The sequence below is a fragment of the Cervus canadensis genome, chromosome 32, assembly GCF_019320065.1.
Source record: "Cervus canadensis isolate Bull #8, Minnesota chromosome 32, ASM1932006v1, whole genome shotgun sequence".
Lineage (NCBI taxonomy): Eukaryota > Metazoa > Chordata > Mammalia > Artiodactyla > Cervidae > Cervus > Cervus canadensis.
The window spans coordinates 37,685,271-37,696,364 of record NC_057417.1 but is presented as its reverse complement, the minus strand read 5'-3'; positions in this window follow the sequence as shown (position 1 = coordinate 37,696,364).

Here is an 11,094-nt window from a genome sequence, read left to right as displayed (position 1 = left end):
CGGTCCATAGGGTCACAAAGACTTGGGCATGACTGAGTGCACGAGTGTGTGTGCACACGCGCACACACACATACCCACACAGTCCATGGGGTCACAAAGGGTCAGGCATGACTGAGCCCAGGAGGGTGCGCGCGCGCACACACACACACACACACACACATGCTATGTCCCACATCAGTGAATGAAAGAGTCCAGGACTGGGTTTTACACTTTGGGGGGGATGGGCACGAAAAAGGTCCCCTGTGCTTACGGAACAAAGTGGGCCAGGGAAGGAGTCCGGAGGGGGTTCCCCAACCGACCCCAGCGCCCTGGCCGGCCCTCTGTCCAGGGACTGGATCCCAGCAGTTCCAGGACTCGTTCCAAGGAGGCCACGACCGCCTACCCCAGCCGGGGGCGGTGGGGGGGCTTCCCGGAACCGAGGGCCGGGTGGGCGGGGCGGAAGGTGGTTCTGGGAAGGCCAGGCCGGGCCGGGTGACCGTACCGGGTCCCTGCCCTGGGCGTGGCCGGCCGGGTCGAGACGTGCGGCCGCTGCGGAAGCGGCTCCGGGAGGGTTATCTGGGGCACGGGGCTGACGTCAGAGGCTGGGCTCGGCTTGGGGCCGGGGCCGGGGACCAGGTCCGACGGACCCCCCCACCCCAGGCTTGGGGTGGGGAGCTGTGGAGCACAGGCAGAGCCCGGCCTCAGCCTCCCGGCCTGAGCAGGGGGTGCGGCGCGCCCCGGGAGGCGCCCCGGGAGGCGCGGGGGCCGAGGTCGGCCGCCCCCTCCCCGCTCCCCCGCCCCCCAGCCCTGGAGCGCCGGGTCCACGCAGTCCTGCCCTCGGATGGGGATGGCCGGGCGGCCGGGCAGAGCCAGGCCTGGTGGGGGCTCCCTCCGCTCCTCGCTCCTCGCTGCCCCCTTCCTCCCCGTCCTGCCCCTGCCCGCCTCGTGCTCCCCTCCCCTCCCTTCTCTTCTCCAGCAGCCCTGCGAGGGGAAGGGGCCGTCACCGCAGTTCGGGCCTGCCACACACGCCCCCTCTCTCCCCCCTCCTCCGTGGTCCCCTCGGCGCTGTGTCCCGCCGGGCCCTGTGCGGAACCGGGCTCCCTGGGGAGGGGCGGAGTATGGAAGCTGGGCCCAGGCTCACTGGGGCTCACTGCACAGGCGTTCTGTGCGCACGCTGGGGGCCCAGCCCTGTCCCGGGCCGGGGAACGTCCAGGTGAACGGTGTGGAGGACCCTGCCAGACAGAATGAAGCTGAAAATGACTAATCGCAAACTTGGGAAAGTTTCAGAAGGTCAGGACAGCGACATTTCTCCAGCACCTGACGGTCGATTCCCTGGATCTCAGGGGACTCTCAGACTCTTCTGGGCCAACACTGCCTCTCCGGCATCCTTCTTCATTTTTTTTTTTTTTTTTTTAAGCCAATTCTAAGAAGGCTGTGCCTTGAAATCAAGCAAGCAACAAAAGTCGGGAGTGATCAGACAGCCGGGATGCAGGGAAAGCTGGGCTCCCAGTGACTCCAGTGCCTAGAGAAGCAGCTCGTGTCCCACTGGGCACCTGTGGGCCTGGGGTGGGGGCTGCAGGGTGAGCAGGAAGCCAGGCCTCTTCCTCATTCCCTCCACCAAACAAGGGAGGGGAATTGGAATCCAGGAGGATTCAGAGACTTGAATATGTTTTATCAATTCCGCCCTAAAAAAAAAAAATGGCTATCTATCGACTCTGGCAGGGAGCATGTTTTCTAATGTTAGAAGTCACAGTAAGGGCTTCCCGAAGGGTCCAGTGGTTAAGGTTCAGAGCTTGCGGTGCAGGGGGCATGGGTTTGATAATGGTTACCCACTCCAGTATTCTTGCCTGAAGAATAAGTCCATGGACAGAGGAGACAGACAAGCTACAGTCCTTGGGGTCACAGAGAGTCAGACACAACTGAGACACTAACACTTTCACTGGGAACTAATATCCCACGTGCCGTGTGGCAGAAAAAAAGAAGTCCCAGTAGACAACATAATAGAGATGTGGCCATAAACTAAAGAAGTACAAACAAAATTGGCTTCAAAATAAAAAATCAGGGGCTTCCCTGGCAGTCTAGTGGTTAAGATTCTGTGCTCACAGTGCAGAGGGTAAGTGTTTGATCCCTGTCTGGGGAACAGTGAACTCACAGGCCACATGATACAGCCTAAAAAAACCCAGTTTTTAAAATTAAAAAAAAAATTAAAAAGCAAACAATAAGAAAAATATTTGCAGGAAATGTGGCCAAATACTGACAACATTATTGTCCAGAGCACTTAAGAAATTGATCAGGCAAACCCTGGACCCCTGAAGACGAAATGAATGAAGGACACAGACAAGTCTTGGAAGAGGAAACCAATTTGGCTAATAGACTTGCTGAGAAATATTCAGCCTCAGTAATTAAAGAAATGCAAATCAAAGCCACAGCAAGGAGATGTGTGGAGTTATATCAACCTTGGTGGAATGCTGTTAGTCGAGGCTGTGGGGCAATGTGCCAGCTGGTGGGCACGTAACTGGCCCAGCCCGTTTGTAAATCAGTTTGTTAGTGTTTGCTTCAACTTTTTAAAATAGTTATTCCCTTTGACTCAATGAACTCATCACTGAAAGTCTATTCTAAGAAGAAAGTCTTAAATACAGAAAAAGCATGAAGATGTCAGTGGTCAGCATACTTAATAATTTCAAAAACAAAACAAAACCTTGTTTGGACATTGGTAACTAAAACAGCCTCTCAATATAATTTTAAAAAATTATGCTTTCACGGAGAATGGGTAAGTGTAGAAAATGCTCATGCTATAAGGGGAAATTTTAAAAGAATGGGTATAAAGATTTTTAGGAAGTATAATAACTGAAAATTTAAAATTTAAAACAACAGCAGCAACCTCCAAAAGAAAAGTTTGCAGAATGTTCAGCAGTGACCATCTAGGAGGGATTCTATAGTCAGTTGGATTTCTTTCCAAAAGAGATGACAGGAAGCCAACTGACTCTCATGAAGCACAACAGGTGTTCTTGGGACCTCTGCTTCTGGTTCATGGCCCAGTGCATGGGACCTTCCTGTGATGCTCCAGTGAAGGGACAAGCTTTGGGTCCCGGTGGACAGATGGCCTTCCTTCTAGCCCCCAGGTGGTGACTTGGTTCTCCAGTCTCCAAGATGACTCCTGGAGCCAGGCACACTGCAGTCTCTTCCTCCAGGGATGCCAGTGAAGAAGGCTGGAGCCCGCCTCTGTCCCATCCAATGTGAACACTCCCAGGGAAGTGTTCTCAACTGTCTCATAAGTTGCCCAGGCTGGTGACACTGCTACTATGTGGCCGCAGCACAGTTTGTTAGCAGAAAGGAGAAGGGAAGGAAACAGGTCAGCAAGAAGCAATAGCCACCACACTGACTCCAGTGTGAGAGTGAAATGAAAACATTTGGAAACATGGAAAGTCTCAGGAAATTTTATCCCCCAGGCACAATTCTTGGGAAGCCACTGTGGGGGTGGGGGTAGGGAGATGTTCTCTGACTAAAGAAGAATTAAACCAAAAAAGTAGGAAATGTGGGCTGTAGAAAACAGAGGTCAAACTCAGAAGAGGGAGAAGGGAATCTGTGGGATGCTGGTGAAGGGAGATTCCAGAATGGTAACTGTGCCCCAAGCAGAGAGGGTGGCCTTCATTCACGAACACCGTGACAGAAGAGACAGGAATGCTGATGTCACAGTGTCCTCATCGTGCCCTCTGCCATTGCGCTATCTTTTCAGTCGGATGAAACATCTGGAGAATGTAAGCCAAGAGGAAGACGTGAGACACAGGACAGGAAACCCCAACCAGGAGAAAGACCAATGGAACCCCAGGATGGGAAAGGGAACTCCCAGGACGACAGAGCTGCCCAGAGAGCAAGTATCCTGGAAAAAGGAAAATGGGTGCATCAAGGTGGGATTAAAAAGGAGAAGGGGAAAAAAAAAAAGAAATGATATATGTTCCTTAATGAGATTGTTCTGGTGGAGAGTCATAAAGTGTGGGTAGGTAGAAAGGAAATCAACAACAACAAAGGCGATTATTAACTTAAGGGGAAAAAATTAAGAAAGGAAACAAACAGTACACTATAAGACTTGGCCATACCCCCTAAAGTCTCATCCCATTATGGTATCAGCCAGCCTTGAGGTCCAGGGTCTTATCAACTAAACTAGATTTACATGCAGTCGAGGCTTCTTGGGCATAATTCCTCTTGATCTGAAGAACTGTGAACTAAAGAGGTCACCCTGCCCACCCAACATTCAGGGGTGAGGAAGGGACAGGATAACCACGAGATAACCCACTCACAGCAAGGACTGGTCCATAGCATATCTGAAATCTCGCTACGCAACGTGCTGCCCCCTCCTGCTCAGGAGCGGGTGTGCATATTGTCCAGCGTCCTGGAGAGAAGTTCTTCATGACTCAACTCTGCACTCTGGGCTGTTGGCTTTGGCCTCTGAATCATCTGTGCTTTCCCATAAGACACGGTTCATGTCTATAACTGAATAATTTTCTCTGCCAACCGGCCTCTTGTCTGTAGAAAGTTGGGAATCTAAAGAACTGTCCCTTTCAGTTCAAGTTTGTAGAATTTGCTGACTTCTCAGCATAAATAATGGAGGCCAGAAGACAATGGAACATCTTTAAAGTGCTGAAATTGGGACTTCCCTGGTGGTCTAGTGGTTAAGAGTCTGCCTTCCAATGCAGAGGATGCAAGTTTGATCCCTGATCTGGGAACTAAGATACCACAAGCAAAGAGGTGCAGCCAAAAATAAACAAATAATAAACAAATAAGGGGACTTCCCTGGTGGCAGTGACTAAGAATTCACCTGCCAATGCAGGGGACATGGGTTTGATCCCTGGTCCAGGAAGTTTCCACATGCTGCAGAGTGGAAACAGGTTGTGCTGTACACCACAACCACTGAGTCTGTGCGTCAGAACTGCTGAAGTCCTCTCACCTAGAGCCTGTGCTCTGCAACAAGGGAAACCACCGAGACTAGGAGCCCAGGTACTGCAATGACGAGCAGCCCCTGCTTGCTGTAGCTGGAGAATGTCTGTGTGAAGCAACGAGCACCCAACACAGCCATTAATTAATTAAACAAGTGAGGGTCCCTGTAATTTACTCCTGACTCCTACCCAGATAAAACAGTCCATCCATTTTTAGAAGCCACTTGATGACTGATGGTTGACCAGTCTGATCCTTGACATTTACCCCCCAAAAGAGGCCTGGGTTGACTAAACAACTGAATGCAATATATGTTCTTACAATACTTGTGATAGTTTTCAGATCATTCTGCCCTTCCCCAGTGTTTGATATTCAGGGACTCAAATATTGCCACAAAACCATTTTTCTGAACTGGCACCAACTAATCACTCCACGTCAAAATAGCCTCTGTCAAGCGTGGTGCCGTAGGAGCCTGCTTTGAAGGGGTTGTGGAGAAATTTGGGCTTTCCAGGTGGCTCAGTGGTAAAGAATCTGCCTGTCAAGGCAGGGGATGCAGGAGACATGGGTTTGATCCCTGGGTTAGGAAGATTCCCTGGAGTAGGAAATGGCCATCTACTCCAGTATTCTTGCCTGAAAAATTCCATGGACAGAGGAGCTTGGAGGGCTGCCATCCATGAGGTCACAAAAGAGTTGGACAATGACTGAGCTGGGCACACATGGATGTGGAGAAATTCTGACGAGGGAAATGGTGCACACCTGGACGAGGCACGAGGCACTAATGAAGGACAAAGGCAGGTGTCACACAGGTGTGTCTCATCACCTGGGCTCTGCCACACACCTCTCAAGGTTTCCCCAGAGTCAAGAAATAACTGAAACTGTCTTCTCTGATACCCCAAGGAAACCTACTCAGGACAGAGTGGGTAGACTTTTGCTCTGCTAACTAACTGACCTCTCAAAGTACGCAAAACAGATTAATCTCTGCCAGACCATCTGGTTTGTTTTTCCCTTCTTTCTCTTTGATGGTATTTATTTATTGACTCACTCCACTTTATGGAAGTATAATTAACAAATAAAATCTGTACATATTTAACGTGTACAATGTGATGATTTGATATATGTATACATTGTGAAATGGTTACCACATTCAAGCTAATTAACACATCCATCACCTGTTACCATTGTGTGTGTGGGGGGCGGGGTGTGGGGTGTGGTAAGAATGTGCATGCTTGCTCAGTCACTCTGTCGTGTCCAACTCTTTGCGACCCCATAGACTGTAGCCCGCCAGGCTCCTCTGTCTATGGAATTTTCCAGGCAAGAACACTGGAGTGGATTACCATTTCCTTCTCCCGGGGATTTTCCTGACCCAGAGATCAAACCCACATCTCCGGCGTCATAGGCAAATTCTTTACCACTGTGTCGCCTGTGGTAAGAACAGTTAATATTTAATCTCTTAGCACATTTTGAGTATACAATACAGTATCATTAACTGTAGTTACCATGCTGCACATTCCGTCCCCAGAACTTACTCATCATTTCTCAGATTTTTTTTTACATTCATTTTTGGCTGCACTGAGTCTTCGTTGCTGTGCTGGGGCTTGCTCTAGTTGCAGCAAGCAGGGGCTACTCTTGGTTGCTTTGCGCAGGCTCCTCGTTGCGGTGGCTTCTCTTGTTTCGGGCACGGCCTCTAGGTGTGTGGGCTTGGTAGTTGTGGCTCATGGGCTCTGGAGCACAGACCCAGTGGTTGTGGTGTACGGGCTTAGCTGCTCTGTAGCAGGGGGTATCTTCCCGGACCAGGGATCAAACCCAGGTCCCCTGCATTGGCAGGTGGACCCTTAACCACTCAGTCACCAGGGAAGTCTGAACTTATCAGTCTTATAACCAGAAATTTGTACCCTTTGACCAGCATCTCCTCATTTCCCCCACTGCCCAGCCCCTGTCAACCACCACTGTACTCTCTGCTTCTCTGAGTTCGGCTTTTTAGATTTCATGTAGAAGTCAGGTCATACAGTTTTTGTGTTTCTGTGTCTGGCTTATTTCACTTAGCATAATGTCCTCCAGGTTCATCCACATTGTCCCAAATGGCAGGATTCCCACCCCCCTCTTTTTTCTTTTAATTACAAACAATATATATTTTTTGGCTGTGCTGTGAGGCATGTGGGATCTTAATTCCCAAACTGGGGATTGAACCAATGCCCCTTGCATTGGGAGCAGAGTCTTAACCACTGGGCAACTAGGGAAATCCAAGATTTCCATCTTTTTATGGCTTAGTAATATTCCACTGTATATTTACACCACATTTTCTTTATCCATTCATCCATTGATGGACACTTGGGTTGTTTCCATACTACTGTGAATACTGTTGCAATTACCATGGGAGTGCAAATATCTTTGAAATACTGATTTTATTTCCTTTGGATATCTACCTAGAAGTTGAATTGCTGAAACATAAGTTAATAGTATTTTTATGATAAACCGCCATACTGTTTTCTGTAATGTCTATATCAATTTATATTCCCACCCACAATGAACAAGGGTTCACTTTTCTCCATACCCTACCCAACGCCTGTTAGCTGTTGTCTTTTAATGTTAATATTAGCCATCCTCAGGGATTTTGGGCTTTCACTGCCGTAGGCCTGGGTTTGATACCTGGTCAGGGAACTAAGATTCCATAAGTCATATGTATTAGCCATTCTAACAGGTGTGAGGTGATATCTCAGTGTGTTTTTTTTCTTTTTTATTGTGATTTTTATTTGAATTTTCTTAATGATTAGGAACGTCAAGTATCTTTTCATATACCTATTGGAAATCATGTGTCTTCTTTGGAAAACTAGTGACTCAGGTCCTTTGCCCATTTCTTTATTTATTCTTACTCTTGATATTTATTAGTTTATTTGGCTGTGTTTTGTCAGTTGTGGCACTTGGGACCTTTAGATGCAGCATGCAAACTCTTAGTTATGGCGTGTGGGAATCTAGTTCCCTGACCAGGGAACAAACCCAGGCCCCCTGTCTTGGGAGCGCAGAGTCTTAACCACTGGACCAACAAGGAAGTCCCTAATTATTTTTTAAAAATATCTTCAGGGGACTGACTTTGAATCCAGACACCCAGCTAAATGATGAAGTTGCATAAAGTTTCCAAAATGGAGTGTGTGTGTCTATGAGAGAGAGAGACAGACAGACAGACAGAGACAGAGAAAACAAGTGTGTTTGAAAAGAGCTTCTGACAGGCAGCATGGGCCAGGTGTGGAGTCAGGAACCTTCAGCCACACTGGGAGTCAGTATTCCTTCTGGCTGGATCACAGAAGGAGGTAGGAGATGTGGCTGGAACCGCGTGTCGCTGCAGACACGGCAATCAGGACAGGAGAATACAGGGAACACCCCCCCAGCCACTCGGTCAGGACTGGCTCTGTGCCCCCATGCTGACCACTGCGGCTTAGCCTTGGCCGTGGGAACACCATGTTTCCAGACCCATCTCCCTCCCCTCAGCACTCCTCTTCCAGCCCAATCTCCAAGGCCCTCTACAGACCCAGGCCTTTGCCTGAGCGGTTCTCTCAGCCTGGGACCCGCCCCTCTTCTTTTGACAGCTACAAGCCCCACTTGTCCGGGCTGGGTCACATCTTCCTTGCCTCTTCCAGAAAGAATGAGTCAATTGCTTGTTGGCCTTTTGGCTAAGATCAAGTGCAGGAAGAGTGAGTCACCCGTTGGCACCTGGACCTGCTTTTTTCAACGCACTTATCACACTCGTAGTATTTGTCAGTTTACTATCTCCTGAACTCCCCGGGGCCATGGATTGTGATTTACACTGTTTTTCACAGCCAGGCCCCTACACAGGGCCTGAGTGCTGAATCAAGTCTTGAATGAACAGGCCGGTTTCCTTGATTCCGTTCCTTCCTCTCTTCAACCTGTCCTGCACACAGGCCCAATTCTCACCCCAAAGTAAAATTTGAATTATATCACCCCCAACTCAAAATCCTTCCCTGCCTGAACTTCACCAGGGAAACTACTTGAATTGTTGGCATTCAAGGCCTTGCACACTATGCAGTGAGCACTGTTAGGTCACTTGGAAAAAGGTCAGTTGAGAGGCACAGTCAAGGTTGGACAAGTTGATCTTAAGAAAATGGAGAGACAGCCCAGTTTAGCAGGTAATTTCCTCTCTCTCTCCCTTCCTCACTCACTGAGCACCTGTGGTCAGGACCTGTGCTGGGCCTTCAAGAGGAAAGCAATTATGTTGCTATGCTGCCCACCCCACCACACACAGCACCCCCCCCCTCCAGATGTGGGGCTTGTTCTCTGTCCACCCTACCCTTGTCTGACCAAAGCGGTGTGCTGGTGAATGTTTGACCCCCATGGGAAGTGGGGGTGGGGTGGGGACTGATTTCTAGAGTTTGCCAATTTCGGTGTAAATATTCTCTTTATGGGTGATGTCAGACTACCAAGGTGGTCACTGAAGGTGGAGTCAGATGTAAATGTATAGAAGCACATCACTGGTATTTCCACCTTATGGATATAAGAGATACAAAAACCTCAAGAACATAGATAATAGTAAAATAAATAGAAGTGATTACTTTTATTTGCTACTTTTGTCAATATAATTTAATTGTAAATTTATATAATGCAATTTTTTTAATGTACTGGGTCTTTGTTGCCATGTGAGGGCTTCCCTCCTAGTGGAGCACAGGCTCTAGAGTGCTTGGGCTCAGTAGTCGCAGCGACCAGGCTTAATTGCCACCCCGGCATGTGGGATCTAAGTTCCCCGACCAGTGATAGAAACTGCAACCCCTTCCCCTGCCTTGGAAGGTGGATCCTCAACCACTAAACTGGTCCACAGCAGGGAAATCCCTATAATGTAATTTTTAACAATGAGTTTTAAAAGATAAAAGACTGTATTGCACATCCATCTTGCAAAACTCAACATAGTCTCTCCTCCCATTTTTGATTTATATTGTTGTTCAGTTGCTCAGTTGCGTCCGACTCTTTATGACCCTGTGGACTGCAGCATGCCATGCTTCCCTGTCCTTCATTACCTCCCAGAGTTTGCTCAAATTCATGTCCATTGAGTCAATGATGTCATCCAATCATCTCATCCTCTGTGGCCCCCTTCTCCTCCCGCCCTCAATTTTTCTCAATATCAGGGCCTTTTCCAATGAGTCAGCTGTTCGCATCAGGGGGCCAAAGTACTGGAGCTTCCGCTTCAGCATCAGTCCTTACAATGAATATTCAGGGTTGATTTCCTTTAGGATGGACTGGTTGGATCTCCTTGCTGGCCAAGGGTTAGGTGTATATTTTACTTCCTCCACTAGGCGGGGAAACAAAAGCGGGAGGAAGAATGCGGCTCCGTGGGAAGCAGAAAGCCGGGCTGGAGTCCCCCAAACGGCCACCGGAGGGCGCCAGACACAATCTGATCGGCAGCTCAGGCCAGAGGCCCTTGGGGTCCGCGGCCTCTGGGGGCTCCTGGATCATGGAGGCGCTTTTCCTTGTATTTCGGGCTCGTCCAGGACCGGCGCCGCTAGCAGGGGTCTCGAAGCGCGGAGGGCTCGCCCCTCACCGCGGGCCCTAGTCTGAGAAACCAGAATTCTCGACCCACCACCCAGTCACGCGGACACCCACCTTAAGCCCCTACCCGGCAGCCTTTGCAGCCGGAAGTCGACTGTCCTCCGCCTTCCCGGCATCCCCCGTGTTTCCGCCGGCTGAGTGTCCAGAGTAAGCCTGGGTCATTAGCTGGCTGGAGTGAATTAATCTCTAGGCAATTAGTTTACATTGTCCTCGGGCTGGATTAGTGCGGAGGGACGAGGGACAGGAGTTTCCTCCTGAGTCACCTTGTGGCCGCAGAGCCCGGGAAATCAGGGACGGAGCTTCCCAGGCTTCCCGTGCAGGTGCGGACGAGGGCCATGCCTCGCCCGGCGGAAAGGCCTGCGTTCTCCTCCCAGCTGTTTGTCAACAGTCTCCGTGGCCTTGGGCGAGGCGTTTGACCCGGCTGGGCTCGGGTTACTGCGGCAGACGCTGTGGGTTGACTCCCAGGCACCTGTGCCCCTTTGTCCCTGTTGGCAGGTAGCGCCCACCCCTCAGGGTTTCCCAGGTGGCGCTAGTGGTAAAGAGCCCGCCTGCCAATGCAGGAGATGTAAGAGACGCAGGTTCAATCCCTGGGTGGAGAAGATCCTCTGGAGGGGGGCATGGCAACCCACTCCA